Genomic DNA, 18,628 nt, shown 5'->3' with positions numbered 1-18,628 from the left:
GGCCTCTAGTTTAAATATAAAGGTTAACCAAATATCTGATAACTTAATAAACTATTTTTAACAAAATAATGGGGCATTGTCATGAAAAAATATACAACTACTATTATGAATATACCAAGAACTTGAAAAAAAATATTATTTAAGAATCTAGACTAATCACTTTAGTTAATCAGGTGATAGTGAGCTTACATGTGCAAAGAAACATTGAAGATTCTCCAGATCAGTTCTGGGAGATGGAACTTTCTGGGTACTGAAAATTTCCTATGCCTGAACTGTTCACTCCACAAACACAAGTTGCTAGTGAGCACCTGAAATGTGGCTAGTGCAACAGAGGAACTGATTTTTTATTTTATTCAGTTTTAACTAGTTTGTATCTAAATAGTTGCATGTAATTAGTGGTTACCATATTAAATACCCAACTCTAGACCTTGATATATCATAAATCTCAAGAGCAATGAACTACACTAATATTCAAATTAAGGCAATGTAATCCTCTTCCTGTTAAATAAAAATGCTTGATGAAGACAAAAACTAACCAATGTAATATCTGGGTTATTATTATTGAGAAGAATAACCTAAAAGATCATTTCTACATTGTGATTAATTTATTATAGACTCGTATTTGGCAAGCTGTTAACAGCAATTAGAACAAAAATTAAATGTGTTCTCAAGTGCACTGTTTTCACAAAGCAAAGTCTCTAAGAGGAAGAAGAAAAAACAGCTGCAGACCTCTTAGAGCTAAGAACTCTAGTTTCCAAACCTACTAATGGAAAGCAACACTGAAACATTATCTCCAGTGCAAACCCAAGTCAACTTTCAACTGGGCCATTTCAAAAACCTGAAGATAGATTTTTGGGGGGTTTTGCTCTTTTCCCACCCAGTTCATACTCAACATTGCCACCTCTCAGAGTGAGATGTTAAAATTGCAAACCTTATTATATCACACTCAGCTTGAACCCATCAGTGACTTATTGTTTCTATTAGAAAAAAATGCAATCTTTACTATTACCTATACATTCCACCTCAGGAATGTATAGGAATGAGGACATTCCATCAATGTCCTCATTGATGCCCCTCTCCTCTCATTCACAACATTCCACCATGTGTTTTTTCAGTTCCATGAAATATAAAATTATTCCCTTCCCCAGGCCCTTTGGATGTGCTGCTGCTGCTTCCTAGGACACTCTTTTCACCTCCTTCCTCTTCTACAGACTTAGTTAACTTCTACTTCTACTTTATATTTCAGCTTACATATCCTGCTATATCTTCCTTGACCACCACTTCCTTAACACCTGTACATTTGCTACATAGCCTTAACCTGATTTATGATTTTGTGTTCATTTGCATGGAACCCCAGTCTCCCATACACCACTATATGCTTAGTGAAAGAAGTAAATGTATCTGCTTTGTTAACCATTCCATTTTTAGCACTTAGCATACTGAATAAATGTGTTGAATGACTGAATGAATGAACATGCTCTTGTCTTGACCACATCTTTTTTCCTAATTCTCTCTCTCTCTGGCATCCTCAATCTTTCTACATTGGGTTTTCCCTCTCCGCTTTCAAGCCTGTCATTTCCTCCATCGATCAGCACTTTACTATAGTCTGACTCCCCTCTTTATTGCAAACTGTCACCTGTTAGCATGTCACTTTTTTCAGAGCCATGTTTCCACAAGTTTATAATTTTTTAAACATTTTCCTAACGTTTATCATTCTTTTCCAATCATTCACAACTTACTCCTGTAAGCTTTAATCTGCTCAATAATGTGCAAAATCATTAGTCTCAAATTTTAATACTTGTAATTGCCAAATCAAATTAGCCTTTTCTATAATGGAAATCACACAAAATTTTGCCATACTAAGAATCAACTCTTTCCATGTGTTTATTTTTGCTTTTAGTTCTTATACTTGCATTCATATAGTTGTAATCAATGATGAATTTTTATACCCCAATATCAGAAGTTACTAAATCATCGCTATAACTTTTATATATAAAGATGTCCACATGTTGATGTGGTACAATTAGGCTATTTTACTATAATTAGACTTACATGAGTTTTTACTTTCTAACCGTTATTTTTAATTGGGAAGAACATTTTCATCAATTTAGTATTTCCCTGTTTTAGGTTATATCTTTAAAATAGATTTATTTTTTAATCTTTATTGTTGAAAGTATTACAAATGTCCCCTTTTTTCCCCCTTAAAATAAATTTCTAAGACTCAGAATATCAGGACAAAGGACATAAAAATATTTATAGCTTTTGCCTTTATTGATTGCTGCCAAAATGCCTTATAAAAGATACTACCAATTTTTGCTACAAACCATTAAAATGTGGACACACTAGCTTCATCATATTTTTCCAGTGAGCTTTTCTCAGTCCTAACTCTTCTTGATCTCTCTATTGATCCTTTTTGTCTTCTGACCTTGAAAGCTCCTCCTCACTTCACTCTATGTCCTCATGGTTCTTTCTCGGGTCTCCTTAACTTTCTTCGCCACAGTTCTCGCTTCTTCCCCATTTTACATTACATTCTTACTCTTCTCCCTGCAAAGTCCTGATTCTAATTGCTTCTCCACTTAAGATCTCAAGTATTTACTACTGATATGGGCCTTGGGAATTTTGCAAAAAAACTGTTTTAGTTTGTTGTTATAATTTTTAAGTACTTGCAGGGGCAGCTTAAAATTTTTAAAACTTAATTTGAAATAATGAGAAGTGAATTGTAGCTAGAATGGAAAATAGGGATGCTGAACATAAAAAAGGTATAGCTAATAAAATAATGTGATCTTAATTGATGCATAGGAGTGATCGAATTAAGAAGGAATAACTCTTTTTTCCTTAGGCGCCTCATTAAAGAGCATATAAAAATGAACTATAAAATTAAAATACCTCATTGTAACTCCGTTTACTGAAATGATAAACAGTGTATTTAAAAATGCAAATCCCTTCACCTTCACTGTAGACCAGCATCACCACACTCCGGAAAACACTACTGGAACCTAGAGGGGCAGATAAACTCAGTGGTATGGATGCTGTTCAAAGATTAAATTTAGGAAGAAGCAGGTTTTCTGGCTATTGGAGTTAGATCTGTCAGTATGGTGGCCCTGTATAAGACTCATTCTTAAAGAATCTATTATTGAGAGACCATAGAGAATGGGCTATATGATCCAGACCCACAAGCCTATTCACCTCCACAGCTAACCCACCAGGAGTAACTTTAAAGCATCAAATTCATGGCTCCAAACCTTCAAAAAGATTCATTCTCCAGAATATGAAGTCACACAAATACATACACACACACACACACACACACACACACACACACACAGAGAGAAGGGGAGAGAGAGAGAGAGAGAGAGAGAGAGAGAGAGAGAGAGAGAGAGAGAAATCAGGAAGGTGTGTAGAGGTAAAGTTAGCACAGAGCCTAGAGGAGAGTTGGAGCTCTGGCAGCCTGAGTCATATGAAAGGCAAGGCTATAGGCAAAGCAGTGAGGGAGGCGTTCAGACAGAATCTAAAACTGAGTGTACAGCCAGAAAGGGAAAGAGAGAGTGCAAAAGAGATGAAGTCAGCTTTCCACTCAACTGTCCTTTCTGAGGAGTGTTCCATGAATTCCCCAGGTATCCTTGGCAAAAATCCCCCTTCCCCAACATAGCTTGAATATGTTTCTGCTCCTTGTAATAAACAATTTCTAAGAAGGATACAAACCAGAAACATTCATACACTGAAATATATTTTAGGAAAAAGATCATGCTGTCAAAGAATATTTATAATTAGTAAATGCTTATGATACAATTGAGAAAAGGCAGAGAATCATCTCAACTGTGCTTAACACACACACACACACACACACACACACACACTCATTCCCATAGAGATCTACAGCATATGCAGGTATAGTAACTCAACAACCCTAACACTTGACAAGCATGTTTCCACAGGGTTCAACCATTATAGGAAGTTATGACATTATTTTGCTTTTATAACTAAATAAACAATCATTTAAATATTTTATGCCTTAAAAATGGAAAGTGTTGAGAGACAGTGCATGTTCAGATGCTGAAAGACCAGATGCATATGTTCATGATTTAGTCACTCAGTTTATCACTCAGCGAAACACCACCAGCCACTCTGCTGGTTTTGAAGATTATTGAGTCTTAAATTATACTTATTTTTTGTCATCTATATTTTAATGTATATCTATAATGGACCATTAGTTAAATACAAGCAACATAAGAAACACTGATGTTGAAATGTGAGTTAATGAGAAACAAACTGACCAAAGAGAGAGAAATAATATTTCAAATTTGCATCAAGATGATTTCTGCTAGATCCACATGTTAAATTCATCTGATCAAGATGGCTCTGAAGTTTCTAAAACACAAAATTTTGTGAGGATTACATCAGTTTGACTTTCATTTATTAGGAATTCACTTTTTTTCCTGAATAGTGCTTGAAAATATTCTAAAACTTTCTCTCTTATTTCATTATTTGTATTCAAGAATAAAATTATTTTTTAAATAGATTCATTGCAAACGGCAATCCTTGGAAACATTAGGTAATTAAAGCATGTTTTGTCTATTTTGGATACTGTAAACAGATATCAATCTATATTTTAAGGTACATTTAGCCTCAAAACTAATGTGTTATTGTAATATTTGTTTGTCAGCAAAACATACGTGTTCTTACACAATTGAAGTAAGTTAAAGAGCAGCATGGCCACTTTGCTCAAGCCGAGCTTCACATTCTTTATCTGAAAGAAGTTAGGTGGATGATATTTTAAGGTCCCCTTCTACTGTAAAATCCCATGATTATGACAAAAGAGGACCAGGTCCAGTGAATTCCTACTTGCTACATCCCAAATATAGCTATATTTGTGCATATATCTTCCCAAATGCGCTTTACTATATAAATGTCTCTAAAGACCAACATAGATCATTTTTATACAACAAAATGCAGAGAGATGATGGAAAAGTAAATTTAAAACTTTGTTATGCACCCAACACAGGAGCACCCAAATGCATAAAAAGAACTTCTGGAGGATGTCAAGGGAGAGATTGACAGCAATACAGTCATAGTAGGGGACTTTAATAACCTACTAACACCACTGGACAAATCCTCTAAACAAAATGTCAGCAAAGAAACATCAGTCCTAAATGACTCACTAGATCAGATGTAATTAATTGACATCTTCAGAACATTTCACCACACAGTCACAGAATACACATTCTTCTCAAGTGCACATGGGTTATTTTCAAAAATAGACCACATATTGGGACACAGCCAAAGTCTCTTCAAATCAAAGAAGATAAAAATTATATCAAACATTTTCTCAGATCACAATGGCATAAAATTAGAAATCAATTATAGTAAAAACAATGAAAAAAAATCAAACAACTGGAGGCTGAATAGCATGCTATTAAACAATGATTGGGCTACCAAAGAGATCAAAAAAGAAATAAAAAGCATCATGGCAGCAAATGACAATGAAAACACAACAATCCAAAATCCATGGGACACAGTGAAAGCAGTCTTGATGGGAAGTTCATAGCTCTATTGGCCTACCTCAAAAAAAAAAATGGTAATAAATTATCTAACCCTACAACTTAAAGAGTTAGTAAAAGAGCAACAAGAAAAGCCCACTGTAAGCAGAAGGAAGGAAATAATAAAGATCAAAGTGGAAATAAATAGAAACCTAAAACAATACAAAAGATAAACAAAAACAAGAGCTGGTTCTTTGAAAGGATAAACAAAATGATGAACCTCTAGGCAGGCTCACCAAGAAGCAAAGAGAGAGGATCCAAATAAACAAAATCAGAAATGAAAGAGGTGAAATAACAACCAACCCCACAAAATACAAACGATTATGAAAAAATACTACGAACAACTCTACTCCAACAAAATGGACAACCTAGATGAAATGGACATATTCTTATAAAAATACAAGCTTCCAAACTCAATCAAGAAGAGTCAAAAAAAACCTGAATAGGTCGATAACTACTGATGAAATTGATACAGCAATCAAAAATCTTCCAGCAAACAAACGCCCTGGTCCAGACAGTTTTACAGGGGAGTTCTACCAAGCATTCAAAGAAGAACTAAAAGCTAGCCTCTTCAGATTATTCCAAAAAATTCAAGAGGAAGGCACACTTCCAAGCTATTTCTATGAAGCCAGCATTACCCTAATCCCATAACCAGATAAAGACACTACAAAGAAAGAGAACTACAGACCAATATCCTTGATGAACATAGGAGCTAAAATCCTCAACAATATTCTAGCAAATCAGTATGAGTATTACATTGGAAAGATCATACACCATGACCAAGTGAAATTTATTCCAGGGATGCAAGAATGGTACAATCTCTAAAATCAATAAATTATGTGATATATCACATAAACAAATTGAGAGACAAAAACCACTGAATCATATGAATTGATGCAGGAAAAGCATGTGACAAAATCCAACACCGTTTCTTGAGAAAAACTCTCAGCAAAGTGGGAATAGTGGAATCATAACTGAACATAATAAAAGCCTTATATGACAAACCTACAGCCAACATCATACTCAATGGGCAAAAACTAAGCTCATTTCCCCTGAGAATGGGAACAAGACTGAGATGCCCACTTTTACCATTCCTGTTAGATATAGTACTGGAAGTGCTAGCCATAGTGATCAGACAAGAAGAAATAAAAGATATCCAAATTGGAAAAGAAGAAGTAAAACTGTCATTATTCACAGATGACATGATACTATACATAGAAAACCCCAAAGACCCCATCAAAAAACTACTAGACCTAATAAATGAATTCGGCAATGTAGCAGAATACAAAATTAACACCCAGAAATCTATGGCTTTTTTATACAAAAGTAATGAACTCACAGAAAGAAAAATGAAAAAAACAATCCCATTTACCATCACACCAAAAGAATTAAGATACCTAGGAATAAACTTAACTAAGCAGGTAAAAGACCTGTACTAAGAAAACTATAGGACATTGAAAAAAGAGATAGAGGAAGACATAAACAAACATACCATGTTCATGGATTGGTAGAATCAACATCATTAAAATGTCCATACTACCCAAAGCAATCTACAGATTCAATACAATCCCCATTAAAATACCAATGGCATACTTCAAAGATCTAGAACAAACTCTCCAAAAATTCACCTGGAATATAAAAAGACCCCAAATAGCCACAGCAATCTTGAGAACAAAGAACAAAGTTGGAGGGATCACAATACCAGATATCAAGCTACATTACCAAGCCACTGTTCTCAAAACTGCCTGGTACTGGCACAAGAACAGACATGTAGATCAATGGAACAGAACAGAGAATCCAGACATCTAAACAAGCCATTATGCTCAATTAATATTCTAAAAAGGAAGCAAGAGCATACAATGGAGTCAAGACATTCTTTTCAATAAATGGTGTTGGGAAATTTGGTCTGATACATGCAAAAAAAAAAATGAAACTAGATCATCAACTTACGCCATGCACAAAAACAAACTCAAAACAGGTAAAGGACTTAAATGTAAGATGGGAAACTATAAAAATCTCAGAAGACTCCATAGGCAGCAAAATAGCAGATATATGGCATAGCAATATCTTTACAGACACAGCTTCTAGGAAAATGGAGACTAGGGAGAAAATAAACAAATGGAACTACATCAAAATAAAAAAGCTTCTGCACAGCAAAAGAAACCATAAACAAAGCAATAAGAAATACCACTGCATGGGAGAACATATTTGCCAATGATATTTCAAATGAGGGTTTAATTTCCAAAATTTACAGAGAACTCATACAATTTAACAAAAGGAATATAAATAATCCAATTAAAAATGGGCAAAGGATCTAAATAGACACTTTTCAAAAGAGGACATACAGAAGGCTGAAAGACATATGAAAACATGCTCAAAGTCACTAATCATCTGAGAGATGCAAATCAAAACAACAATGAGGTATCACCTCACACCTGTCAGAATGGCTATCATCAACAAATCAACAAAGGACAAGTACTGCTGAGGATGTGGAGAATAAGGAACCCACGAGCTCTGTTGGTGGGAATGCAGACTGGTGCAACCACTGTGGAAAACCATATGGAGTTTCTTCAAAAAGTTAAAAATAGAACTTCCATTTGACCAAGTAATCCCACTTCTAAGAATATATCCCAAGAAACCAAAAACACCAATCAGAAAGGATATATGCACCGCTATGTTCATAGCAGCACAATTTACAATAGCTAAGATTTGGAAACAACCTAAGTGCCCATCAGCAGATGAGTGGATTAGAATACTGTGGTACATCTACATAATTGAATACTACACCTCTATAAAAAAGAAGGAACTGTTTCCATTTGCAACAGCATGGATGGAACTGAGAGCATTATGCTAAATAAAATAAGCCAGTTGAAGAAAGACACTAAATATCACATGATCTCATTCATATGTGGGATATAATGATTAACATAATTTGATGAACAAGAATAAATCCAGAGACAAATGGCAGGGGAGGGGCATTTAGAGAGCAACCGAAGGAATTGTACTAGTATACATGCATATTAGCATAACCAATGGACACAGATACTGGGGCAGTGGGGGCTTTCCTGGGGTGAGAATGGCTGGGGGTGGGAGGAGTGGGGGTTAAGCGGGGAAAAAGGAGACATGTGTAAAATTTTAGACAATAAATAAATAAATAATAATTTAAAACTTTGCTATATCATGCATATTTCAAAATGATTTAAATTAATATTATATAACTAGAGGCACAGTGCATGACATTCATGCACTTGGCGGGGGGGTGTGAGGGGGTCCTTCAGCCGGGCCTGCACCTTCAGCTTGGCCTGTGCTCTAATCTAACAGACAGACATCTGAGGGGTCCTTAGCACTGCCACAGAGGCAGAAGAGGCTCCCACCACCGCACTGTGCTTGTCAGCCATGAGCCCGGCTTCTGGCTGAGCAGCGCTCCCGCTGTGGGAGTGCCCTGACCACCAGGGGCCAGCTCCTGTGTTGAGCGTCTGCCCCCTGGTAGTCAGTGCATGTCATAGCAAACAGTTGTTCCACCATTTGGTCGATTTGCATGTTAGTCTTTTATTATATAGGATTCTTTAATAAACTTTTATAATTTAAAGTGTCAAATAATGCTAAAAGGTGGGAAAAGCAACCAGCCTCTTTCTCTCTTTCAATTTCTTCATCCCAGGGGTAATCCCTCTTAATACTTTTAGTTGATTCTTTTGACAAATGCCTTCCTATCTTTAAGTAACTTTCTCTTCTTAACTTTGGTTTTTCACCTTGTGGGCATCATCTATTGATTTTCCACTTGGGAGATTATGGTTTAGCTCATTTTTACTACCAATACCTCCTCCTCACCTATAATGATACAGATATTTACTACCTGTGCTCCATCATCCCAAAATTTATACCATAGTTATAGCTAGAAAACTATGCTGCATTTACATTGTGATTCTGTAAAGTAATATTTAATTTTTCCTGGAGTTTCTTATTATCCTATTTTAACTAACTTTTTTTTCTGGGCACATTTTGATGTTTAAAAGTGTTAAACTTGTATAACTGCTTATTCAATAACCACAATTCCTACACAAGATGGTATTGTGCTTCTAGAAGTAAAAGTTAAAGTTAGCTTTAATTAACACAAGGGAAAACTTGGGCAGGGGAGCGATTGGTAAATATATATCTAAATGCCAAGTCTTTTTTTTAAGTTCCTACCATCAATATCAAAATATATATACAGTACTGAGTGCTATAAATATGTATGCATAGTCCTTCAGGTTTTTCAAAACACCCTGATGTATATAATTTTCATCATAATAACCCTGTAAAATAGGTCAAAGTGCTAGAATTATTTGCATTTTATACATGAGAAAGCTGAACCATATAAAAAGTATCTATAGTGCCACTATGAGCCAGCATCAAAACTGGCTTCAGGAACCATGGTTCTTAATAACCAGGACTGTGTTCCTGTTATTGCTATTATTAATACAATTATTATTTATGCCTATCTATGTGCATATACTCTTTTCCTTTTCTCTCTCTCTCATTCAGCCTATACACACACACAGAGAGAGAGACATAAGCACACCTTATACCCCACTCATTATTCCTGGAGAAATAATTTTAACAGTATATCTTTTCATACATTTCACCATGCTGATATAAACACTAACACATGTATGTATGCACCCGCTCACTCACCCAAACACACCTACATATATAAGAGAATTAGCAGTGTTAAGTTTACAAAATGAGATCATATTATAAGTATTCCTGTGAATTTTGCTTTCATAGTTAATACAGTTTGGAAATTCCTCCAAATCAACTCATTTCTAATGGATGCATAGTATTTCATAGTATCCATGTGCCACTGTTTTTCAACCATTTCTCTGTTTATAGACATTAATTTTTTATCACCTTGAACCCATGATGCCCCTCTTATGGCTTACTATTTTCTCACTCATTAGCATTTTAAAGACGATGTTAAATTCAGAATCTAAACTAGCCTTGCTAAATTACAATCCTATATAATAAAAGGCCAATATGCAAATAGTCCCCTCAACCAGGAGTTCAACATAGAGTTCAACCCAGAGTTTGACCAGGGGCCAGGCTGACCAGCCAACCAAATCCCCGTGCCACACACCCCCAGCCAGCCCCACTCCCAATTGCCCCCCCTCACCCCAATTGAGGGCAGGGCCGGCCAGCCGGACCCCACTTGTGCACAAATTCATGCACTGGGCCTCTATTATCCAATATAATAAAGCGCTAATATGCAAATGGTTGTCACACTATCATGCCATAACAGCTCAGACACTCAACACTGGGGAGAGAGGAATGGGAACCAGCCAGGCACAAATAAGCTCATGAGAGAGGAATAGGGACCAGCCAGGCTGAGGCCTGAGAGAGGGACAAGACACCCACCCAACAGTCCTAGGCACCAACTGCTGCGCCTGCACCTGTGGCCTAGGAGAGTGACAAGCCTCCTGGCCCATGGTCCCAGGCACCAGTGCCTGTGGCCTGGGAGAGGGACAAGCCACCTGCCCTGTGGAGCTGGGTGCCTGTGGCTGCAGCCCAGGCAAAGCCAGCCTGGGTCCTGGGTGCCTGCAGCTGGCCAGAGGGAGGGAAGACTGAGTCCCAGGTGCAGGGCGAGGCAGAGGCAGTTAGGGGGGATCAGGCCAGCAGGGGAGCAGTTCAGGGAAATCAGGCTGATGGGGGAGGAATTAGGGGCAATCAGGCAGGCAGAGGTGGTTAGGGGCAATCAGGCAGGCAGAAGGGTTAGGGGCAATCAGGCAGGCAGACAGGTGAGCAGATAGGAGCCAGCAGTCCTGGATTGCGAGAGGCAGTCAGACATCCCCCAAGAGGTCCCAAATTGGAGAGGGTACAGCCTGGGCTAAGGGATCCCACCCCCCATGCATGAATTTCATGTACTGGGCCCCTAGTTCTTTATAAAGTTGTAGAAGTGTTTTTACACTCTGCAAATGTAGCATTTACTATTCTATTACTTTTTCACGATTTTTAAGCTTTAGGAATAAAATCAATCATTTGTAATGAAATATACAACTACATGTTGCCTAATGCTTAAGTATGTATATCTAGGTTACCTGTGTCTGCTTGTCACATGCTAGCTGCTATAGAATGAATGTAATATCCCTCCAAAACTTAATCCATACTATGATGGTATGAGGACAGAGGTTTTGGGGAGGTCTTAGGGATGTGCTGTATTAGTGCTCTTACATGAGAGATCCCAGAGAGCTCCCTGGCCCCGTATGCTTGTGAGGTCATAGCAAGAAGATGACTGTGTATGAAGCAGAAAGCCGGCCCTCTGCAGTCATCTAATCTGCTCATGCCTTGATCTTGGACTTTGGCTCTGGTGCTGTGAGAAATAAATTCTGTTGCTTATATGCTAGGTACTTTATGATATTTTGTTATAGCAGTCTGAGCATACTAAGACACTTAGCAATGTGACCTAGGACCAATTTCTTCAACTTTCTGTGCTTCAAATAGAGGATGGTAATACTATTTTACTCATAGGGGTGTGGAGAGAAAGTTAAACGTAACTCTAATACGTGCCAGGTGTGGAATATTGCCCAAACATAAACACTCAATAAGTAAGTGATATTAGTGTTATTGATGCCATTGTTATAACATTTTAAGTAGTTCAGTTTTTACTTGCCTTTTTTAGCTAAATAAAATCCCACAATTATTGCTTATATTGTTTAGAGCAACTAGAGATTATTTTCATACTCTCCTCTAATTTGATCATCTGAGACAGAACTTTCAACATTCAAAATAGCTCATAATTAAAAGTACATAACATGGCTTCCCATACAGCTTCATGGAGAAAAATGAAATTCCCAAAGAGGTTGTAAGTTTTCAGCACTCCCTCTAGAAAACCAGAAATAGCCCTAAGTAATTCCTTGACAGGTTGGCTGTGGCTGCCAACAACCCCAGGAGCAGACCTTTTGTTTATGCGAGTTGCCATCCAGCAAACGGAAATTCAGCTGGAGAGCAGCTGTTCATGCCAGGCCTTGCATTGCACATATTTCAGGAGAATAAGCGCTTTGAATATATGAAGCCCCCAATAAAACACACAGAATTTCAATAAAATGTTTCAATATTTGCATGACAAGTGTAATAAAAGAAATCCCAGTAAAAAAGAAGAAAAAAAGAGCCTTTTTTGAGGTTGACTGCCCAGAATTTGCCAACTTCTAACAATGTGTGGTAAGCAAAAGACGCATCCGATTCTACACCACTAATGACAAGAAACTCATGATTTAATAACTGAGTTGTATAAAATATAAAATATTTCTTCCAAATATAAAGTAACAAATCATCCAAGATACATGTTTTAAGTCCAAACTAAGAACATACAAAAAAAATTGAACAATAAAATGTTTTCTTCTCACCCTGTCCCTGGTGCTAAAAATCTGTGCTATGCACCTGTCTGCGTGTTCAAGGAGTGTTACCAAACTTGATCATGTGTTTCTTAGTTGGAAGCTTTTCCGGCACAGAGAAGGGCTGGCTTTGATTGCCAATCAAGACTCTCAGGTACTAGCTAACTGCCTCTCACTTAGCACTCTGTCTGCCAACCAGAAAATAATTTGAGTCTGTAAGGCTTACCGTTATTTATTCTTTATCCTTGATTTTTCAAGGGGCCTCCCCCCACCACCAGTGACCCTTACTGAAAGCAGACAGCATTGGAGAAGGACGGGATTCTGCTGCTGTGCTTACTTTTAGCAACTGTGGTAAAGCTTTTCCAGGGCTGGCCCTTGATCCAGCAGCTCATGTAGGCTCAGCATTCGACAGTGCAAGGCAGCTTTAATCTAATTCTCACATCATTTTCACACACACACACACACACACACACACACACACACACACACACTGCTTGCTCCTTGGGACAAGTCTCAGAGAAGAAAAAAGAGAGAAAGAAGTCATGGGCCCGGCATGTCATAATACCAACAAATGCCCTGCTAATGACCAGCTGTGATTCTTGATCCAGCCAAAAGGCAGGTACACAATTGCTTTCCGTGGGGGCAGTCTCTGCTTGACCCCTGCTGCCGTTCTCTTCCTCTTCAGCACGTTCCCTCCTCTTCAACAGCAGGGGAGCATCCAGGGGAGGAGCGCCTGAGCCCACACCCCAAACCCGTCTGGGATGGATCGTGACTTACCAGGAATACGGAAAAGAAGCTCAATGTGTTTCTTTTTAGCTTTTTAAAAGACTTAATGATGTTCAGAATCACAGCAGTGGACATGAAGAGGTGGCGATTGGGTTCCTTTCCAGTCAGTCAGCTTCTCTAAATACATGTAAATACTTCCGGTCTTCTTTATGATGGGACTATACAGTGATGGCGAACCTTTTGAGCTTGGCGTGTCAGCATTTTGAAAAACCCTAACTTAACTCTGGTGCCGTGTCACATATAGAAATTTTTTGATATTTGCAACCATAGTAAAACAAAGATTTATATTTTTGATATTTATTTTATATATTTAAATGCCATTTAACAAAGAAAAATCAACCAAAAAAAATGAGTTCGTGTGTCACCTCTGACACGCGTGTCATAGGTTCGCCATCACTGGAATATAGTAACAACAAAAAAAGTGGCCACAAAACATTTGGGTCATGACAGTTTGTGTTGCCTGTGGGAGAGTTATTCACATGTGTGTCCAATCTACTTACATATTTTATGTGCATTTGCCATCCATTATAAAGAAATGTCACTACCAATCATAACCACCCACGACATTAATGATTTATTAAATAAGGAGTACCTACTAAGTGTAATTTTTGCTGTGATTTAGCAGAAAAGTGTTTTAGGGAATATTTTATATTGAAAATGGCTATATCTGGTCTATCTAATTTATCCAAAGCTCTTTTTTTTAAAATCTTCTACAAATTAAGAATTATCTGAATTGCCATATATGTTGAAGTGAGGGGGCAATAAAATGTTGCCAATACACCCTATGTATACTTAATTTTGGGGAAAATGTACATCTACACCATACACAGCAGGTTCTCAACTAATATTGATTCCTTCAACATCATTTTATTATAGTGTTGATGAGATGCTGTAAGAACTTAACTCTTGTTTATATCAATTAGTCTGTGATAAAATTCATTCTGTTGTATGTTGTTTTGCTTGAAATCACAGAACCTATGGACAATGTTAAAGGAGGACTTGTGGTGTGTGTGTGTGTGTGTGTGTGTGTGTGTGTGTGTGTGTGTGTGTGAATATTTTTTCTCAGAAATAAATTTATCCTATTGTCACTAATACTGCTGCTTTCACTTTGGGCCAAAGCACCACCATCTAGGGCCTGACTTAATCCTGAGCCTGCTAATGCTTTCACAGCTTCTATCCTTGTCACTCTGTCTAGTCTCAATACTAGGCAACCTACTTCCTTTGCAGGAACCATTGAAGAATAAAAATTCATAGCGCCTTGTTTAAAGCTGAAAAAAGTACCATATATAAATATATAATTTATTTCCTTTCTTCCATGGTCTCTTTTCTTCAACTTGTCATGATGCTTTTTAATTAGCTCTTTAATATTATGCCCTGGGGGAATAGGGATATTTGCTAAGTATATCCATCTGGAATTCTGATTTCTGAATTAGATTGTGCTTGCCAGTGAAAGTGACCATTGTACTTTCTCTTAATTAAGAGTGACCAAATAAGTCACAGATTCTGTCATAGTTCACATCCTGGGACAGTAAGAGAAGTCAAAAATAATGTTCTAATTACATCTTATAAATCATGCTAATTTATGGCTGATTACCTGCAATTTTCTGATGCTTAGAAAGTAATTCACCATAATGGAAAAAACAAGGACTTCCAGATCCAATAGACTGACGTTCAAATCCTTTCCTGCCTTAATTAATTATACAACCTTAGACAAACTAGTTAGCTACAGCTTTTACTTTTCTGTAAAATGGTGAATCTTAAAATCTGAAATTATTACTCATGCTTAGTTATTTTTTAGTACTTTTAGCATAGTATATGATATAAAATAGAGACTCCATAAATTAATACTTTGTTACATGTATAAGTGAAAGTATAAACCTAATAGTGAGAAAAAGGGGGAGGAATAGGAAGGGGAGAGAGTAGGCGGAAGAAGAACCCGCTTCTCCATCTATCAAAATTAATTATCTCAGTCGTTAGCTTTGGCCAAATACAGGTAGGTAAGTAGATAGATAGGTAGATGATAGATATAGACAGATTATAGAGGATAAGAGGAAAAAAAGGAAGGAAGGAAGGAAGGAAGGAAGGAAGGAAGGAAGGAAGGAAGGAAGAAAGAAAGAAAGAAAGAAAGAAAGAAAGAAAGAAAGAAAGAAAGATTATAGATGACAAATAGTTGATAGATAGATAGATAGATAGATAGATAGATAGATAGATAGATAGGGTAGATGGATGTTTGAGTGGATGAATGGATGCAGGTAGACTCCAAAAAGAACTAAAAGCAACTATGAATTTTAGTCAAATAAAAAATGTCAAAACATCTTATATAAAAAAAAATAACACTATTCAGAAGTGTGTTAGAGCCATTGGACACTAAGAAGTCCCTAAAAAATACCAATCCTTTTGTAACATAAACTGAGAAATGTCGTATTTATGTGGTTTTTAAACCTTATAGATTTGGCTATTTATAGATTTTGAAATTCACTAAAATTTCACTGAAAAACAGTGAAAACGATTAAAATCCTAGAAAATAATTATTAAAGAGAAATACTCTTATTTTGCCTAGAAAAGAAATGACTACTTGGTAACATAATCTATCTATATAAAAGCCAAGCAACCAGAACAACAGAACAACCAGAATGACCGGTCACTATGATGAACACTGGGGTGGCTAACTGGCCCAGTTGAGGCCCTGATCAGCCCCTGCAACCTCCCATACCTCCAACCCCTGGCTGGTCCCACCCCCGGTTGCCCCCCACCCCTATCAGGCTTGGGCCAGCTGGCCAACCTCCCGCATCCCCTCCCCACTGCTGGCCTGGCCCGATTGACCCCCATTGGGGCAGGCCGGCCAGACCCCACCTGTGCACAAATTCACGCACCAGGCCTCTACTATCTTCATAAAAGTGAAGGCTTCTGTAATAGAGTATATAATGGTTTTTATTATATAACTTTATCATAAAACTTTTCTGACTGAAAATAATGTATTATCATACTTTACCTGGAAACATTTAAACATTGTTTATGTGTTCAAATGCATACAGTGACTGGACAAGTAAGTGAAATGAGTGCAATGCTGGGCTGTAACACTGAGGAATGGTAAGGATTTCTACACAGCAAAGAATGCCCTGCTCGATCAGTTCAGCTTCTAAGCCCTCCAGATCATTGCACCTTGCAAGAACTTGGACCCATATTTGCTAGAACTTTCTGTTTTTAAGAGAATTCTTAAACTATACATTTTTATTGAAATTTTCCAAGTTTTAAATGTTGGTAATTAAAAAAAATATATGTTAAAACAAAAATCTACTATGTGGCTCAAAAAAAGCAAGTTTTGCCCCAGATGTGGCCAAAGATCTTAAAGTTTTTGTTTTGTTTTTTTCTATTTTAGTTAAATGTTAGTCATCTTTAGAGGTGATAAGAGATTAGAATCATTATTCACAAATCTATTACCAACCATTATGTTGAATTTTCAAAGATATTTGTACAGGAAACACCACAGATAGATGAACAGTTTCCTCTCTCCATTCTTTCTGTCTTCTTTCCTTCTTTCTTCCTTTTTTCCATCTTTCTGTTTTTCTTTATTTTCTTTTTTAAAATTTATTTTTAGTTGGGTTTTCTCCAACTTTCTGTGAATCTCCATGCTAGCAAACTTGATTCTATCAAAAGTATGCCTAGATAATCACTAATTCTTTGATCCTGAGGTTTCCACAGTCTGCCCCTTTGCTTCCCTTTCTCTAAGAATTCAAATCTAACTTGGCCCTGTAGCAAGCTGAGTAGGAAATAAACAAGGAAGATAAAACTAACAAAATCAGCTAAGTTTCTCACTACAGGTTCTTATTTATTTTAGCTCCACCTAATCAGGAGTGTGTGTGTGTGTGTGTGTGTGTGTGTGTGTGTGTGTTGGAGGGGGAAAAGATGATGAAACATGGATGGAAAAGAGACACATCCAGTGCACATCCAACAAACCAGACCCATAAAGAACTGAAACCCCAAACATTGGCCATCAAAGAGAGAGGGGAAAAGAGGGAGGAAAGGCTAGCCTTGCCTGGCTGGCCTCGCTCAATGGTTTAGCTTTGACCTATGAACCAGGAGGTCATGGTTTGATTCCTAATCAGGGTGAATGCCTGGGTTCCCTGCTTGGTTTCCAGTGTGGGGTGTGCAGGAGACAGCCATTCAATGATTCTTTTATTATCTCTCTCTCTCTCTCTCTCTCTCTCTCTCTCTCTCTCTCTCTCTCTCCTCTCTGAAATCAATAAAAACATATTGGAGGTTTTTTAAAGAAAGAAATACAAGACTTTGTCCTAATTTAATCACTCTTATTTAAATTTTTTATTCCCAAAATAAACCCTCTGTCATGAAGGTCACCCCTTGAGTCTTTAATTCCTATCAGAGCTCATCTTCCTTGAGGGATGTATTTAGAAGAAGAAGAGAAGAGAAAGTCCTTTGTATGTTCCCAAATGGTGTGGGCAATGTTAGGCATAGTAACTTTCACTGGAAAGTCCCCATAATGTTAGAATAACTCACTAGAGATGTCACCAAGACCACCATATCTCTACTACCAACCCAACCAGTTATCAAAGGACATCTATTATCTGCTTAAAAGTGTCCCTCTGGGAAGTGCCAGATATACCAGGCATTCTCTCCTGGACACTGCAGGCCTTTGATTGCATTTCCATCCAAGCAGTGGTGCCCACATGTAACATTTCCTGTTTATAGCATTTCCTTTCCTTACTTTGCAATTAAATGGGTTTAGAAAAGATTTATGCAGAGGCAAATCTAAAATGATATTTCATGCACCACGATTTTTTACACCCACTCAAACAACTTCTATACACGTTCCCCAAAAAGAAAAAGAAAAATACTTTCTAAGAATGAAAACCAAGATTCCTTATTAAGACAATATTATAGGCAAAGTAGCCTTAACTTTTGAAGAAAAGGGATAAAGTGTAA

This window comes from Myotis nattereri (assembly GCF_964212035.1).
Source record: "Myotis nattereri genome assembly, chromosome: 1".
NCBI lineage: Eukaryota > Metazoa > Chordata > Mammalia > Chiroptera > Vespertilionidae > Myotis > Myotis nattereri.
The sequence above is the reverse complement of the archived record's forward strand: the minus strand, read 5'-3'. Positions refer to the sequence as shown.